Raw genomic sequence first — 18694 nt, forward strand, 5'->3', positions numbered from 1 at the left:
AAAACTGTCAAGCATACAAATCATTAGCCATGTAACATAACCAAAATGCATTTTGTGAGCCAATGTCATCATGACAATCATGTATGTAAACAAGATTTATGCAAACATGGTTTATGCATCCAAACATTTCAGCAACTTGAACATCAGACCATGTTGCATAAAAAAAACAGAAATGGAATTGAGCAGTTGAACTATTCTGTACAAGAACAACACGACTGCAGCAGGCAGTAAGCCAACAATAGGCAGCATCAAACATACATCTTGCAATCCCATTCAGTTTTCAGCAGCACACATTAACAAACCAGGCACGAATTGTAGCGGAAACAATAGAAAGCAAGAAGAACAGAATGAGAGCCACATAGAAAACCAAGGCTACTCGGAAAGTGCCGAAGCAATCCCCAAGTGCATCAAGTAAAAATTTGAAGGCGAAGTCTTTTTCCATACCTGATAAGTCTTGTCTTGGTGAAGCAAAGAAGGATCAGTTTGTAGAAGGAGAACTGCTAGCGGTCCGTATGACTGCTGGACAAGAGAATGATCGCCCAAATAGAAGACTTACAGACTTTATCCTTCATGATGAAAATGGTGCAGCACAGGCACTTGAGATGCTTGAAATCAAGGATTTATTCATCACTGGACTTATATTGCCACTAGAAGGAAATGCTGATAAGAAAAAGAGTAAGGTGTTAAATGTCGTGGTTTTGGGCGACTTGAGTCATGGGACATGTTTGGAATTCATTGTTTCTCAGGGTGATTTTATTTATAAGCAACTCATTGGTTTAGACACGATGTTGAAGGCAAATGACAAGGGGTTTGAAGATATACCTGCTTTGATTGCTCTTAGAGATGAGAGCAAGAAACAAGCACACTTTGCAAACACACAAGTGAGGCCATCAAATGCGACTTTAAGGATGCTTCACCTAAGACCACACTGACTCAGGAATCTGCACAAAAACAGTCTTTTAATTATCCAACAGGAGTTTGCAGAATGCTTCAAGGAGGCTAATATGCGAATATGTCTTGTGACAACCTGTGACCTACACAAGAACACACCAAGACAGAACAAACTTGCAATCTTGAGTCAAGTCAAAACATGAAGCAACCTGCAGCAATTGCAATCCTCCATGAGCCTAATCCATAAGCATTCCAATTCGTCACCATGCCAAATGGACCTGCAATGTCGTCATGATACTACAAACATCAATGCACACCATGAGTAAACCAAAACATAAATTGTAACAGAAAATATGAAAGCAGGAAAAACAGAATGTACACAATACAGGAGCGTTAAACCAAGGCCATAGCCGTTCATGAAAATTCTCGTTGTCACTGCAGTAAAAAAAACAAGGTAATTAGCAAAGGCAGTCATTCAAGAAATAATCCCAAATTGGAATGGAGACAAAATTCAAAGAGAAAGCACATGCTCAGATTACTGTTCCAAGAACAAGCATCAAACAGGACAATCTGATTCTGAGCACATCAAAAGGAGTTTGCAGAGATACTCTTTTGAACTCCATATACCAATCTGAAACCCTAAAGCTATGATATAAAAAGGAGAAGGAAGAGAATCAGAAAAGGGAAGGGAGAGGCGGACCAAACTCCACAAAAGAACCCTAATCCCCAAATCAAAAGAAAATCGGTATTTGAAGAGGCGAAGGAAGAAGATTTAAGCTCATCTGATCCGTCGTCGTCGCCGAAGGTGAGATTTCCACTTGATTTCTCTCTTTGAAACCGTGGATTCGCGCTCTCCTTGGTAACGTTGTGAGCGATTGTGACGGACGGATGAACGTTTGAGTGAGCGAAGGTGGAGGATGAGCGTTTGAGTGAGCGATGATGAGCGATGAGTGGCGATTGAGAAGAGAACGCGAGTGAAGGCGATAATGGTTTCTTCCTTACTGTACCTCACATTTTTTTTTCTTTTTATTTAAAAGAAATAAATACTTTAAACCATAAAAAAATTAGTTAATACGTTTAGTATTCCTGCTTTTTATTTAATGGTGTATAGTAATGAATTGCTTTTTGTTATTCCCAATCCATTAGCTCTAGAACCCAACAGCCAGGCGACTGGGTTTAATTTCCTATTTATTTTTTATTGGTAGTCCAACAGACTATTTTTTATCTTAGTTTTTATTTTTAATTCTAATTTTTAATTTATTTTGGTTTACTTATCCGAATTAGCATTAAGATAGCAATTAATCATGAATGGCCTAGTGGAGAGAGAGTACTATCATTGCCTTTAGTGGAACGGGTTTGATACTGGGGGATAGCAAATTTTTGTGTTTATATTTGTCATGTCTATTATTTTATTTTATTTCTTTTTCTATATAGTACCTTGCTATTTATTTTAACTTTAGGTTATTAATACCCATTTCCATACCCTTGTAAGTCGATTGCTTTTTAAGCATCGCCATCAACCTCACATAGCTTACTCTTGGGCTTTCTTACAATGAGCCAGTTCTCTTGCACTTACACTCATACATTGCATTATTTGTTGTTTGGGCCCGATTTAATTATTTCATGATTTTTGAATCCCCATTTGACAAAATGTACCCCACTCCCCCGATGTGTAATAATTTTGTATTGTTTTATTTCTTTATTTGTTTGACTGTTCAGTTAGATACTAACACAAGAATAAAATCAACCATTTCCAAAAGATCAAAAATAATGACTCGATCCAACGTCGAGCATTTTCTCAATAAACAAATCAATTCATTTCTCCCTCCTATTCTATTCCATTTCTTTCAAACTTTCATCAAACGCTTGATTCAACGTCAAGCCATTTTTTCTAATAAAAACTCAAAAAATATTAATTCATAATTAAGACCTTTTCAATAAAGATGGAAATGGAACGTGGTGTATACCACGCACTCCTGAGACTAGGATTCGAGATGTATATCTCGCCAATCCTAGCTCTCGCCATCATCCAAATTTATCCACTTTGTTTTCTTTTAAACACTCATTCAAATTTATCTTAAACGTCCATCAATACTTGATCTAGTGTCAAGTCATTTTTTACAACAAAACTCAAAATACCTAATTCTTATTTAACACTTTTTCAATAAAGGTGGAAATGGAACATGGTGTATACCGTGCACTCCTGAGATTAAGATTCGAGACGTATGCCTCGCCTATCTTAGCTCTCGCCATCGTTTAAAATTGTCAATATGGTTTCTTCAAACCCTTTCTCAATCAAACCTAAAAATACTTAATCTCTATTAAATACTTTTGCCAATGAAGATGGAAATGGAACATGGTGTATACCGTGCATTCCTGAGGCTAGGATTCGAGATGTATATCTCGCTCATCCAAGTTCTCGCCATCACTCAAAATACATCTAACCAATCAAACTCTTTTCTCGCTGCCGTGCGATTAATCAAAAACCTTTTTCATAAATGGAAGATATACTGTCTTAAGTGATACAAAACAATGTTTCGGCCACGATTGTTGAGTAGAGATAAATGACGCTTTTTCGAATGTAGATTTATAAATCCGTTCGATGTGTGGTATGCGTCCACTTCTCATCTGTTTTGGGTAAAACAATGTTTTCGTCGATTAATACAATATAGCTTTCGCCAAAATCGACCAACAAACAAACATTTTTCTACCCAGAACTACGTAAGCCTTGATTTCTCTTTTGAGATACGTAGGAGCAGGATTTGTAAATCTTGTCAGGCCCACTAATAAAAAACTTAGGTTTAGTCCTTCGTCAAAAATCCAAAAACATTCTCTTCTCATCCTTTCTTCCTTTCCCACCTAATAATTCGAAAAGCCTAACATTTCAACTAACACTAACGCACACAACTAACCTAATGGTTCCCGTTGAGTACAACGGACGTGAGGGGTGCTAATACCTTCCCCTTGCGTAATCGACTCCCGAACCCTGATTTGGTTGCGACGACCAATAATCATTGTCGTTTTGTCTTGGGTTTTATCGATATTTCCCCTTTCCTTTTTAGGAATAAATAAAGTTCGGTGGCGACTCTGTTCAGTCCATCATTGCGAGCGTGCGATCGCGCTTCGCTTTGAAATCGTATCCCCATTTTTCGAGGTGCGACAGATGGCGACTCTGCTGAGGAAATATCAAATCCCTAAGTGAGTCAAGCCTAGTTAGGACGTTTGTGTGCCTTTGTTTGTTTAATTATGTGGCTTTTCCATTATTTATTGCTTTTTAATATCTTTATTGTTATATTGATATTTGTTGTATATTGGTTCCACCGTGTTGGGTACTTGGGTCTTGATTGCAAACCATGTGGGAAAGACTCTACACCCGAGTCTAGAGTGAAAAAAACATAAGATAGGATGATGGTTGAGTAGTACGGACTCCCGAGGTGAATACTTCGTAAGAGTCGGTACGAGAACCTCACTTAGAGTAGATTCTTTTGCAAATATTGTCGCCCGAGGTGTATACCTTGTAAGCTTCGATGTTTCAAAGGGGTCCATGACTCTAAGAACCTTTTAGAACATTGAACCTTTGGCCAACTAGAAATGATGGTTGCGTAGTATGGATTCCCGAGGTGGATACTTCGTAAGAATCGATACGAGAACCTCGCTCAGAATAGATTCTCTAGATGGAGTTGACGATCGGAAAGTATTTTCCGTAAGCGTCAAACAGTCTTTTGAATCCATGACTCTGAATACCCTGTCTAGAACCCAGTCGATGGTTGCGTAGTACGGACTCCCGAGGTGAATACTTCGTAAGAGTCGGTACGAGAACCTCACCCAGAATAGATTCCCTTGATGGAGTTGACGACCGGAAAGTATTTCCCGTAAGCGTTAAACATTCTTGTGAATCAATGACTCTGGGGATCCTTTGTAACAAAGCCCTAGATCATACCCGGTGAGAACCCCGTTTTGGAAAAGCAATCAAATTTATCAGTACCTCAGACTTTTGAACCCATGTATGAAGAAAAACAAATGTGCATGGCTTGCATTGCATTCATTCACATTTCATTGCATCTACATCAAATCATAACGCATGTCATTTTCCAGACAAAATAAAAAAAAAAACCCATCCATCCTTTGTCTGTGATCAGCAAAGTGATTCTCAACACGCGTTTAGAGCAGAGAACCATGTCTCAGGAGATGATGGACGAGCTAAGGAAAAGCCAAGAAGCACTGAAGGAGGAACTTAATCTTTTGAAGAGCCAAATGAGATGGGTCTTGGAAACCCTACAAGTCTTATTGAGAAAAGAGGGTCACCCAATATACGCTACTGCAACAAAGAGAGCTACTACTCCACATCCATCTGGTGTTACCCCAAGTCAAGGGAAATTCTATGTGGCAACTCCTCATTTACCAGTATATGGACCTCCCTCAAGACGTCATCATCAACATCCTCTGGCTATTCCTCCTCAAAATCACCGAAGTCAGGTTCAGAACAAAAATCAGAATCAGAACAAGAGGAACAAGGATCACAATGACTCGATTCCGGTGCCATATAGCAAGCTCTACCCGCAACTGATCCAAAATGCTTTGGTGACCCCTCGAGCTCTCACGCCTGTGTCACCATACCTGCCATGGTACAATCCAAATGCAACATGTGAATTCCATAAAGGGGCATTGGGACATGACCTGGATTCTTGCTTAGCGCTAAAAGCCTTGGTACATGAACTCATTAACAAAAAGAGCTTAGTCTTTGAAGAAGATCACCCGAAGATCAAGTGCGGATACCATACTGGAACAATGGGGCACTCTATCGAGGAATGCAAGAGTTTTAAGCTCAAGCTGCAAGGATTGATTGACATGAGGTCACCAACACTCAAGGAGGAAGGCTCAGGTACATATACCTTGATTTCTGGGCCAGGTAATGAGAAAGGGAAAGGACCCTTGAGACCCCTCAAGGTTTTGTACCACAAGGAAGATGTCAGGGATGTGGCTAATGAACTATCATTATTTCCTGGTAAGAGCATTGAGATACCGCCTTGGATTTCCAATGTCACGACCCATACCAATGAAAGAAAAGGAGAAGTGAGTAGTGGATCCAAGAGGGTTGCGTTCAACGATGAGATTGAAGGAAAGGAATTTGAAGATCATCATGCCAACGTCAAAAAGCTTGTTGATCCCAACCTTCAAGTTTGAAGAAGTCAATTCCCTAAGGCTGGAAATAATTTGGTTGTCTCAACATTTCTTTGTAGTTTCCTTGCATGTTGATTATTAATTGCTTTCAAGCATTGTTGTTTTCTTTGAATTGGTAGGATTAATGAAATGTTTATGCATCTTTTGAATTAATCCATTCGTATTCACTCGTTTTTCATTTATGTTAAAAAAAACACTCCTCTCATTCACTTTTGTTTATCAAACCGTTGTGTTAACAAAGATTGGAAGGAGGATGATGAAAATGAAACACCTGAAATTGTTGTGGTATGCTTTTGAGTAAAACCTTGTCGATGATGTAAGGCATTGTTTCAAATCCCCAAACACTGAAGAGATAAGGAGTTAATCCCTAGTCAACCACTTTGAGCCTAGAAGTTGGTGTTTATTTCGGATCTAAAACCCTTAATCTTAACCTGGGGCAGGGTAGTTATGTTCAGATAGTTTGATCGTGCATTCGATCTTTCAAAAATCGTCCATATATACATCCTCCAATTGGGTTCAACCACATGTTATCCTTCGCGCACATGTTGAAATGTCGAAGAAGTTGAGAAAAGCTAAAATTAGTGTTGGTTGATCCTCATCCACCAATAATGTGGCAGTCAACACCTTTAAAAAATAGAAAAAAAGCCCGCTAAGTCAAATACCACAAAATGACTTAGGAAAAAGTTAAGGCATCCTGATGGACCAAAAGCTTCAGAGAAGTGGTCCAGGCAAAATTAGGGATAAAGAAAATCAATCAAAAGAGGTCACCAAAATCCTCAACAAAACAAAAAAAATAATAAGGTGACTGCCATTTCAAGAAAATTCGTCTTGAATCCTCATCACACCTTCGAACCCTCTTGGAAGTCGAATGCGTGTATTGGATTAACTAAACATAGGAACTGGAGATCATCAAGAAGAAGGGGTGGGTAAAAATAAATTTTGAGCCTTTTGTTTCAAAAAAAACGTGAACCAGACCACGTTACAACCCTTAAAAGACCTAATTGAGGCAGGGTTTATTTTGAAAGCATACTATAACAAGGTTGTGGTAACTTGACTCCAAACGATTTTTGATAATCATTTGATGGCACCAACTTGCATACTGTGAATGACTTGATCACCATTGTATTCTTATCAATGACTCGTTCACTGTATTTCACCCGTTCATATCAATAAATTTTGATTTCAAATTTTTGCATAAACACTGCATTAAAATTACCATTTTTGAATGAACAATCTTATTTGCAAGTCAACACTTAGCATCAAGAAATTCCAAATACAGTTGAGGAACTTGATAAAGTGAAAGAAGTCTAGTCAGGGGCAAATCACTTTGAGCATCAGTTAGTTCGAGCTAATCACAGCAAGGTTCAGTTAGCCAAGAGTAATTTGCTTCAAGACTTAGACTGGGGCAAGCCACCTCAGAGCTCAATGAGTCCAACTATCCAAAGGACAGTCAACCAAGAGTCTGCCATTCCAACATTTGGTTAGTCAAGTTCAGACCACTGCAAGTTTCAAACACTTGGGGCAAGCCATCTCGAGGTAGTCTCATGGCAAGTTATTTTCCAAACTCACGTTCAAGGTGAACATTTCCAAAGACCCAACAGACTGGGGCAAGATGAGCCACCAAGGGGCAGACCCCCTTCATGCTTTCAAACTGTTCAAACAAATTATGTCATATGTCAACAACTATTGAGTTTAAGATGAGTGCCCTAAAATTATGCTAGCACGATTCATTAATCCTCCAAAAGGATCCCGTTGGCTAAGTTGTGGTGTCAAGCTTGATAACATCTATCATAAAATATTGGGTTGAGTTCTCGGTGTTGAGGAATCATGATCTCCATAAAAAGCCTCTACAACTCCCAGTCCACTCAAGTGTCAGCATTCTCATAATCATGATCATTCATATATCATGCATTCAAATCATGCATAGCCGAAATGTACTTCGTGCTCATTATGCATTGACCTAGGTCTTGTTGTCGATCCTATATCCTTTGACCTTTATTCCAGTGTCAGGTCATATATGAACCTGTTCTGAAGAGTCTTTCTCTGTTTGTTCAATACTATTCAGGTCATATATGAACCTGTTGTTGAGCTTTATTCCAGTGTCAGGTCATATATGAACCTGTTCTGAAGAGTCTTTCTCTGTTTGTTCAATACTATTCAGGTCATATATGAACCTATTGTTGAGCTTTATTCCAGTGTCAGGTCATATATGAACCTGTTTTTGAAGAGTTTTTCCCTATGTTGTTCAATACTATTCAGGTCATATATGAACCTGTTGTTGAACCTTATTCCAGTGTCAGGTCATATATGAACCTGTTCTGAAGAGTTTTTCCCTATGTTGTTCAATACTATTCAGGTCATATATGAACCTGTTGTTGAGCCTTTATTCCATTGTCAGGTCATATATGAACCTGTTGTTCAATACTATTCAGGTCATATATGAACCTGTTGTTGAACCTTATTCCAGTGTCAGGTCATATATGAACCTGTTCTGAAGAGTTTTTCCCTATGTTGTTCAATACTATTCAGGTCATATATGAACCTGTTGTTGAGCCTTTATTCCATTGTCAAGTCATATATGAACCTGTTGTTCAATACTATTCAGGTCATATATGAACCTGTTGTTGAACCTTATTCCAGTGTCAGGACATATATGAACCTGTTCTAAAGAGTTTTTCACTATGTTGTTCAATACTATTCAGGTCATATATGAACATGTTGTTGAACCTTATTCCAGTGTCAGGTCAGATATGAACCTGTTCTGAAGAGTCTTTCTCTATGATTGTTTCAGTGTTGTCAAGTCATATATGAACCTGTTGTAGCATTTTTTTTCCTTTATTCGGGTTTAGTAGGTCATATATGAACTTACTACCGAAATCTCTTGTGTTCTAAGTATCGTTTATCAAATTTCCCTTTGAGTGCTCCCCAGTGTGTGTCTGATTCTCCAGCAGGATTTGTCTTCCCCAGCAAGTTTGTTTTTTACCATTTGTCTGTCTCCCTGTGAACCATCAGCATTCCCCACAGGCTGGTTTGTCTAGTAGCATCTCCTGTCAAGGGTCCACCATATCCCTAGCCGATAAAAATTACAAAAAAGAATCATGCATCCATGCATATCATACATATCATATCACATCATGTCATGGGGATTCAGGATCAAAATCAGGGTCTTCTTAGTATTTAACCATCTCCCACTATGATCATATGAAGAGTGCCCTGCTTCATATTCTCTAGTTGAAGATACTTAAATAGGGGCAACTGTCATACCCCGATTTAGGTCCTGAATTTTTCCATTTTTTTTCATTTTTTATTTGACACTTGGCCTAAAGTTCATTTGCATACATTCATGACCAAAGGCAATCGTCCATTCCTAAATCCATATTTCTTTGATAAACATTGGTCATTATCTAGTTTTTTGATCATGGTGTTTTTGATTACAAAATGGATTTTAGTTATTTGACTTTTTTTAATTTTTAATTTAAATTTAATTTCAAAGTAAATCTAATTCCAAATTTCAAGTTAATCTTAATTGTTTTTTTACTAATTATTCAAACTCTAATTGATTTTAATTTTCAAATAAATGTTAGAATTGATATCAAAGTAATTTTAACAAATTATAGACTAATTTGATTTTAATTGGTTTTATTGGTTTTTGGATTTTAAATTGACATTTAGATGAGTTTTAGATTATTTCAAAAAAATCCATATCCATTTCTATAACCACAAATTCATTTCATTCAAACCAAATTCCATGAATAATTTCAAACCAAGTTACAATTTCACTTCCAATTCATTCCACATTTTACACTAGCCAAATCCAAACATTCATTACACCATTCAAATGTCCTAATAATCATTTCATTCATTAACAATCCAATTACTTTAGAATAACCATGTCAAAAAAAAAACAAAGCAAAATCTTACAAACATGATCCATTTTCCATCCATAGCTCATTTCAAATCAAAATAGTACATACATTCATTTCATAACATCCAATAATATTTGACTTTCAAACATTTCCAAACTCATTTTCATACATACATTTTCATGGCCAATTACATTCAATTACCATTACATACATCCATTTTTCAATCCACATCACAACAAAGACTAAGATAATTACATGTCTAAGCAAACTCTTCCAAGCAATCCATTCTACACTAATTTAAGCATCAACCCAATTCCATAAGGCAAGTTGCTTCCAATTTCAATGTCATGTTGCAAGCCCTTTGTTCCAATGACGAAGCGCTTCAGCACTGGTTGCACATAAATGCTGCAACACCATTAGGCGAGCCATGGCCATGCTACATGAAGCTCAAATCCAGAACACTGGTTGCACAAGTCCACATTAATGCCATGCTGCAAGAAACATTCCTGTAACCAAAATCAGTTGATTAGAAATCAAGTTTCCTGCATCAATGTAAAACCATCGGCATGCTGCAACCGTAACCAGTAAACTTAACCTGCATTTGATACTAATCAACGGTTGAATCTCACCTGCGGAGTCACTTTCATCCTGTCATGAAATGTTGCAAAATATTGCAACACCTTATGCAACATGCGTATAAGCCGCAGTGAGTTACCGTCATCCATTACAGGAAGGTTTGGTTGCTTCGATAAGTCGTGCATCTTGATCCTGCAGTAGCTATGATCCTGTCATGGAATGTGCCTGAAACTGTCAAGCATACAAATCATTAGCCATGTAACATAACCAAAATGCATTTTGTGAGCCAACGTCATCATGACAATCATGTATGTAAACAAGATTTATGCAAACATGGTTTATGCATCCAAACATTTCAGCAACTTGAACATCAGGCCATGTCGCATAAAAAAAACAGAAATAGAATTGAGCAGTTAAACTATTCTGTACAAGAACAACACGGCTGCAGCAGGCAGTAAGCCAACAATAGGCAGTATCAAACATACATCTTGCAATCCCATTCAGTTTTCAGCAGCACACATTAACAAACCAGGCACGAATTGTAGCGGAAACAATAGAAAGAAAGAAGAACAGAATGAGAGCCATATAGAAAACCAAGGCTACTCGGAAAGTGCCGAAGCAATCCGCAAGTGCATCAAGTAAAAATTTGAAGGCGAAGTGTTTTTCCATACCTGATAAGTCTTGTCTTGGTGAAACAAAGAAGGATCAGTTTGCAGAAGGAGAACTGCTAGCGGTCCGTATGACTGCTGGACAAGAGAATGATCGCCCAAATAGAAGACTTACAGACTTTATCCTTCATGATGAAAATGGTGCAGCACAGGCACTTGAGATGCTTGAAATCAAGGATTTATTCATCACTGAACTTATATTGCCACTAGAAGGAAATGCTGACAAGAAAAAGAGTAAGGTGTTAAATGTCGTGGTTTTGGGCGAATTGAGTCATGGGACATGTTTGGAATTCATTATTTCTCAGGGTGATTTTATTTATAAGCAACTCATTGGTTTAGACACGATGTTGAAGGCAAATGATAAGGGGTTTGAAGATATATCTGCTTTGATTTCTCTTAGAGATGAGAGCAAGAAACAAGCACACTTTACAAACACACAAGTGAGGCCATTAAATACGACTTTAAGGATGCTTCACCTAAGACCACACTGACTCAGGAATCTGCACAAAAACAGTCTTTTAATTATCCAACAGGAGTTTGCAGAATGCTTCAAGGAGGCTAATATGCGAATACGTCCTGTGACAACTTGTGACCTACACAAGAACACACCAAGACAGAACAAACTTGCAATCTTGAGTCAAGTCAAAACATGAAGCAACCTGCAGCAATTGCAATCCTCCATGAGCCTAATCCATAAGCATTCCAATTCGTCACCATGCCAAATGGACCTACAATGTCGTCATGATACTACAAACATCAATGCACACCATGAGTAAACCAAAACATAAATTGTAATAGAAAATATGAAAGTAGGAAAAACAGAATGTACACAATACAGAAGCGTTAAACCAAGGCCATAGCCGTTCATGAAAATTCTCGTTGTCACTGCAGTAAAAAAAACAAGGTAATTAGCAAAGGCAGTCATTCAAGAAATAATCCCAAATTGGAATGGAGACAAAATTCAAAGAGAAAGCACATGCTCAGATTACCGTTCCAAGAACAAGCATCAAACAGGACAATCTGATTCTGAGCACATCAAAAGGAGTTTGCAGAGATACTCTTTTGAACTCCATATACCAATCTGAAACCCTAAAGCTGTGATATAAAAAGGAGAAGGAAGAGAATCAGAAAAGGGAAGGGAGAGGCAGACCAAACTCCACAAAAGAACCCTAATCCCCAAATCAAAAGAAAACTAGTATTTGAAGAGGCGAAGGAAGAAGATTTAAGCTCATCTGATCCGTCGTCGTCGCCGAAGGTGAGATTTCCACTTGATTTCTCTCTTTGAAACCGTGGATTCGCGCTCTCTTTGGTAATGTTGTGAGCGATTGTGAGGGACGGATGAACGTTTGAGTGAGCGAAGGTGGAGGATGAGCGTTTGAGTGAGCGATGATGAGCGTCTGAGTGAGCGATGATGAGCGATGAGTGGCGATTGAGAAGAGAACGCGAGTGAAGGCGATAATGGTTTCTTCCTCACTGTACCTCACATTTTTTTTTCTTTTTATTTAAAAGAAACAAATACTTTAAACCACAAAAAAAATAGTTAATGCGTTTAGTATTCCTGCTTTTTATTTAATGGTGTATAGTAATGAATTGCTTTTTGTTATTCCCAATCCATTAGCTCTAGAACCCAACAGCCAGGCGGCTGGGTTTAATTTCCTATTTATTTTTTATTGGTAGTCCAACAGACTATTTTTTATCTTAGTTTTTATTTTTAATTCTAATTTTTAATTTATTTTGGTTTACTTATCCGAATTAGCATTAAGATAGCAATTAATCATGAATGGCCTAGTGGAGAGAGAGTACTATCATTGCCTTTAGTGGAGCGGGTTTGATACTGGGGGATAGCGAATTTTTGTGTTTATATTTGTCATGTCTATTATTTTATTTTATTTCTTTTTCTATATAGTACCTTGCTATTTATTTTAACTTTAGGTTATTAATACCCATTTCCATACCCTTGTAAGTCGATTGCTTTTTAAGCATCGCCATCAACCTCACATAGCTTACTCTTGGGCTTTCTTACAATGAGCCAGTTCTCTTGCACTTACACTCATACATTGCATTATTTGTTATTTGGGCCCGATTTAATTATTTCATGATTTTTGAATCCCCATTTGACAAAATGTACCCCACTCCCCCGATGTGTAATAATTTTGTACTGTTTTATTTCTTTATTTGTTTGACTGTTCAGTTAGCTACTAACACAAGAATAAAATCAACCATTTCCAAAAGATCAAAAATAATGACTCGATCCAACGTCGAGCATTTTCTCAATAAACAAATCAATTCATTTCTCCCTCCTATTCTATTCCATTTCTTTCAAACTTTTATCAAACGCTTGATTCAACGTCAAGCCAATTTTTCTAATAAAAACTCAAAAAATATTAATTCATAATTAAGAACTTTTCAATAAAGATGGAAATGGAATGTGGTGTATACCACGCACTCCTGAGACTAGGATTCGAGGTGTATATCTCGCCAATCCTAGCTCTCGCCATCATCCAAATTTATCCACTTTGTTTTCTTTCAAACACTCATTCAAATTTCTCTTAAACGTCCATCAATACTTGATCTAGTGTCAAGTCATTTTTTACAACAAAACTCAAAATACCTAATTCTTATTTAACACTTTTTCAATAAAGGTGGAAATGGAACATGGTGTTGTCGCATTACGCGAAAAACCGGCGGGAAAACAAGAACAACAGAGCCGCCACCGTGCGTTATTTATCCCAAAAGAGGGAAAGGAAACGCTCAGAGTAAACCTGGAAAGAACATGGTCTCGCGACCAAAGAGAATGGGTTCGGGAGTCGGTTATGCGAAGGGAAGGTATTAGCACCCCTACGCATCCGTAGTACTCTACGGGATCCACGCACAAAAGGAAGGATAAATTGGTTGCTAAACACTGCTCAAACTCACACACACTGGCTGAAAGAAACGCAAGAGACTGACTGAAACTGACTCGGCAGGATGTCGCATCCTGGGCCTACTTAGTCTATCAGGCATAGACATCAGAGTCGAAGTAGTTCGGACTGGGGAAACAACACATGCTCGCTAGGATGTCGCATCCTATGCATACGTATCTTCTCGGACGAGAGAAGAATCAGAGCATTCGTAGCTCGGCTGACACGCACACAAACACAAACAAGGCAAAGGCAAACATGGAGCCCGAATGCCAATCACTGGACTTATATCGGCATCCGAACCAAAACACACACACACTGGAACCCAAATGCCACTCGATGGACTTACATCGGCTTCCAAGCACACAACAACACAACAGGTTAATAGGGAGTCGGGGACTCAAGCCTACAACTGTCAAACAACACACACAAAAAGAAAAGGGCGCCCGGAGAGATCAGCTCAATCTCCTGCCTACATACTTCATCTGGTGTGAAGATCAGGGCGATGTAGTTCCCCTACGCAGGGACAAAGGACTAGCCTAACCAGATAACAGAGGGAGACACAACTAGGGAGACTACGACTCGAGCCTAGATGTTATCATGCAAATCATCCCTAAGTTAAGGTTTCTAGCTGAATGGCACGAGGGCCAACCTATCCTAAGCATGGCTTACACAGGAAGCAAGCCACACACTTAACTTGCACAGGAAGCAAGTCTAAACCAATCCTAACTTGCACAGGAAGCAAGTCAAACAATCCTATCTTGCACAGGAAGCAAGTCAAACACAGATAGCACACACTATACACAAGCAAGTGGCTCAAACAAGGGTCAGGTTTTAGTCGAGGGGTCATATCAACCTCAACAAACAAACCTCTGGAATGGGGTGAGTGTTGCTCTTAACCTTGCCATTGAGGGGCTAAGGTGAAGCAGATGAAAGGATGAAGTGAGGATGAGACCTCACAGCTCTTATCCCTGGCCTGGGAGAGCTCAAGACAAGAATGTGTGGGTTCAGAAAGTGGGAACCCTTCTACACATTAAAACTGACTCAACTGTACAATTGTACAAGATCTTGGGTTTGTATCTGCAATGCATCAACACAGTGGTGTGAGCAAAGCGGATGACACACTGAATAGTGGGGGATAGATTGCATATCCCTACCTTCCACCAATTGCCTCATTGAGGTCTTTGACTCTATGCCAGGACAAAATTAAACATCCACAAACATTGCCTCTTAAGGAGGACTTCAGACAGTTGCCTGGCCAAGTAACAGGCCAGGTCTTCCAGACTACATGAAGAAAAAGAGACATACCTCAATGCAAGTTGCTTATACAAGCAAAGCAAAGCAAAAAGTTCACAAGGAACTAAGCAACTAAAGCACCTGAAACAGTCAAACAGATGTTAGTATGCAACTTCAAACAAAACAAGCAGAAACAGACACCAACAGTCAATTAGAGGCACATGGATGTGCAAGGCACAAGGCTTAGGGTATGTGAGCCAAGCCACCTACAAAACAAAACATGTTAGACAATGATATTTAGGCAAGCTCAATCAAAAAGAAGTGGTCTCATTGGTCAATTGTTGCTTAACCTGAAAACACAAGCTCAAAGGTGAGTAACAGGACCACTAGGGCAAGCCTAGGGTCAAACATGAATGAAAAAGTCAAAACAGCAAGGGGCGAGTATCCAAAATCATGTTCAAACAATTAGGAAACAAAACCAATTGGGTTCACACTCATATCAATCACTATCATCATTTCATGAACCATTTAGGTCAAAGCATGGCATTCAGAAGCTCATAGAAGTCAACAGCAAGACTTGCATCAAAAGCAATCTAAACATTTTCCAAAAATCATCAAATAAATCATGACCAATCCTAACACATAGCATGGTATGCATGTCAAATTTCATCTCATTTGGACAAGTGGAAGGCAGTCAATGAAAATCAGAAAGTCAAAGCAATTTTGAACATACTCAAAGAAGTCAACCAAACATGTATCAACTTAGAAAAATCATAAGTCAAGAATGGTGTATGATAAATGAATGGGACCAAAACCATGGTAAAGATGAGGATGTCTAGTTATCTCATGCAAAATTTCATGTCCATCTAATAAAGTATGAGAATTTCACAAATGAAGTGGGAACATGTGTCACACAAAGTCAACAATTGACTAGGCAGGGGATAAAATCTCAAACAATTAGGAAAATAGTTCAAATAAATCCAAGAAAATTCACAAGTCAACTAGACATACAAGAGTAGGCTCATGCAAAATTTCAATCCATTTAGAGGTCAAGAAGCATGGTAATGAAAATCATGAAGTTGGACATCAATGGTGTGACACAAATTGTCACACCCTAATTCAAAAAATCATATCTCACAAACTACAAATGATAAATTCACAAACTCTACACCAAAATCACCATGAGTGTGTCTAGTTTAAGAACAAAAAATTTGGGAGCCATTGGATACATTCTCATCATTTCACAATTGATTTGGCAAAGTGTACAAAATTTGGTCACATGTCACAAACCCTAGCACCATTTAAAATTCGACCATGAAAAAATTCTGGAAAATATATGACAAAAAACTAGAGATCAAGATGGACACAACACAAAAAATCCCATTAAATTTGGATTAAAAATGAACAAGTTATGATTTTTGTAAGTTTGAGTGATTAAATGAAATAAAAATTGAAAATTAAATGGATTAATGGAATAAATAAAGAAACAAGGGGGGGGGGGGGTCAACGCCCCGGTCAACGCGCCCAGTAGCAGCGTTCCTTTTTAAATATATATTTTAGAAGGCATTTAATAATTGAATTGGCATCGCGCCCCAGTGGTAAAACACTTGGTATTTGAAGCAGGGGTCTGGGGTTCGAATCCCCCTCGCCCCAGGCCTTTTGACATTTAGGCAAGGCAATTTACACACACCAGTAAACACATTGCAGGAAAAAAAATACTTACAGTATGTCATCCAAGAAAAAAAAAAAATACTTACAGTAAACAAGATTTTTTTTTTTGTTAACCAAATTCAACAAACAACATATCAATGCGTTCCTCTTGCCTTGCTCATCAACATTATGTCATCCATTTTCATCAAATCAAGTTAAACAAAGAGAAATAATCAAAAACAAGTTTGGATGTGAAACTTCAACTCAACATAACTTGCAAAATACCAAACCATTTTTAGTGATCTAAAGCTCTTTGAACTCAGCATTAAGAGACCTTTTTAAAGCATGTATTTATTTCACAAAATAGGGAGATCGAATTTTTACCAAATTTGATGGACAGTTGTGGTACAGTTGTTGTTTGATGTTGTTGGCCTAAAACAGATGCTCCATAAGCCTTCCAATGATGAATGAATGAAAGAGTTTGGCTTGAAACGACTTGAAAAGGTCTAGAACTCGGACTGCCATTGTTGAGTTCATGTAGAAAACAGTCGGGAATGAAGCTTTACAGTTGAAGAAACCATGTTTGAATGAGCTCCATATGTTGTTTTGATGATGTTTCATGCAAGGCCAAGTTTTGTTCTTTGGAGTTCTTTGACTGTTTTGTAAAAATGCTAAGAGTGTGATTTTTGAGAGAATGAGAGAACAATGGTTTTTTTTTTGCTATCCAAAGTGTGGCTGCTATTAGTGGTTTTCAAATGATGAATGGATAGTCAAAATAACAATGCAAGGCTTTGTTCTCTTTGAGTTCTTGGACAGAAAATTGGAAAATGCAAGAATGAAGTGTTTTTTGAGAATGAGAGCACACTGGTTTTTTTGCTGTGTTAGAGGCTCTAATTCTGGTTCACAATGACAGAAAATCATGTAAAAATCTTCTGTTTTGATGTACAAGGTATGGCCCATGGATTTGTGGAGAGATATGGTTGCAAAGTGTACTTTTTCTCCAAAATCAAGCAAGCAAGCATGGCCTTTTTTTACTGGTTTTTTAGGCTGCAAATGAGGCTCTAAATGACAGAGAATGGCCTCTAAAAACTCTGTTTTGATGAGTACAAGGCATGGCTAAAATGCAAGTATGGATGGCATGGTGTAATTGTACTTTTATCCAAATTTCAAGCAAGTTGAAGAATGGCTTCATGTACTGCATAATTGAGCTTGCAAACACACTTAAAATGATATTTATGAGCTGTCCCAATTGGCCAAATGTTGAAAAAATGTTTAAATCAAAAAGTCAACTCTTGGTCAAACTTTCATTTAAATGAAAAAGGTCAAAATATGCCATTTTGATTGGTGAAGTTTTGGCTCATGAAATTTATATTTTGGAAAGAGGGGATCAAATGTGACTTGTAGGAAAAAACCCCATCAAAATTGGCCAAACGGTTTGGGAGATATGGCCCTTTGAAGTTCAAGATTTTCTGAAATCGATTCGATCATAACTTGCCAACCACACATGGGAATTGAGAGTTCTAGGACTTTTTGGAAATGGGAGAACAAGATCTTCAACTTTCATGTTGGGCAAAAATTCATTTGAGGCTTGTATCACAATGTAAGTTTGAGGATCAAGACTTTCCATTTATGGCAGGTTTTAGTTACAGGCCCAGTTTCCATTTTGGGAAATTCATGATCTGGCTTCGAATTCTTCCATGATGGTGTTTGGCATGATATATGATGA

At 38.0% G+C, this 18694-nt stretch overlaps 2 long non-coding RNA genes across 2 annotated transcripts; both read right to left on the minus strand.

The window, feature by feature from the left end:
• Positions 1–478: 478 nt before the first annotated feature.
• LOC127121211 (uncharacterized) lies at positions 479–1491 on the minus strand. The gene is made up of 3 exons (XR_007803345.1): positions 1028–1491; positions 823–941; positions 479–660 (listed from the first exon to the last, which is right to left on the minus strand). It is a non-coding gene; the product is annotated as an uncharacterized LOC127121211 (long non-coding RNA).
• An 8761-nt stretch (positions 1492–10252) lies between these two features.
• Positions 10253–11556, minus strand: LOC127121212 (uncharacterized). The gene is made up of 3 exons (XR_007803346.1): positions 11186–11556; positions 10534–10745; positions 10253–10444 (listed from the first exon to the last, which is right to left on the minus strand). It is a non-coding gene; the product is annotated as an uncharacterized LOC127121212 (long non-coding RNA).
• Between the last annotated feature and the right edge of the window lie 7138 nt (positions 11557–18694).

Source organism: Lathyrus oleraceus, chromosome 2 (genome assembly GCF_024323335.1).
Source record: "Lathyrus oleraceus cultivar Zhongwan6 chromosome 2, CAAS_Psat_ZW6_1.0, whole genome shotgun sequence".
In the NCBI taxonomy this organism is placed as follows: Eukaryota; Viridiplantae; Streptophyta; class Magnoliopsida; order Fabales; family Fabaceae; genus Lathyrus; species Lathyrus oleraceus.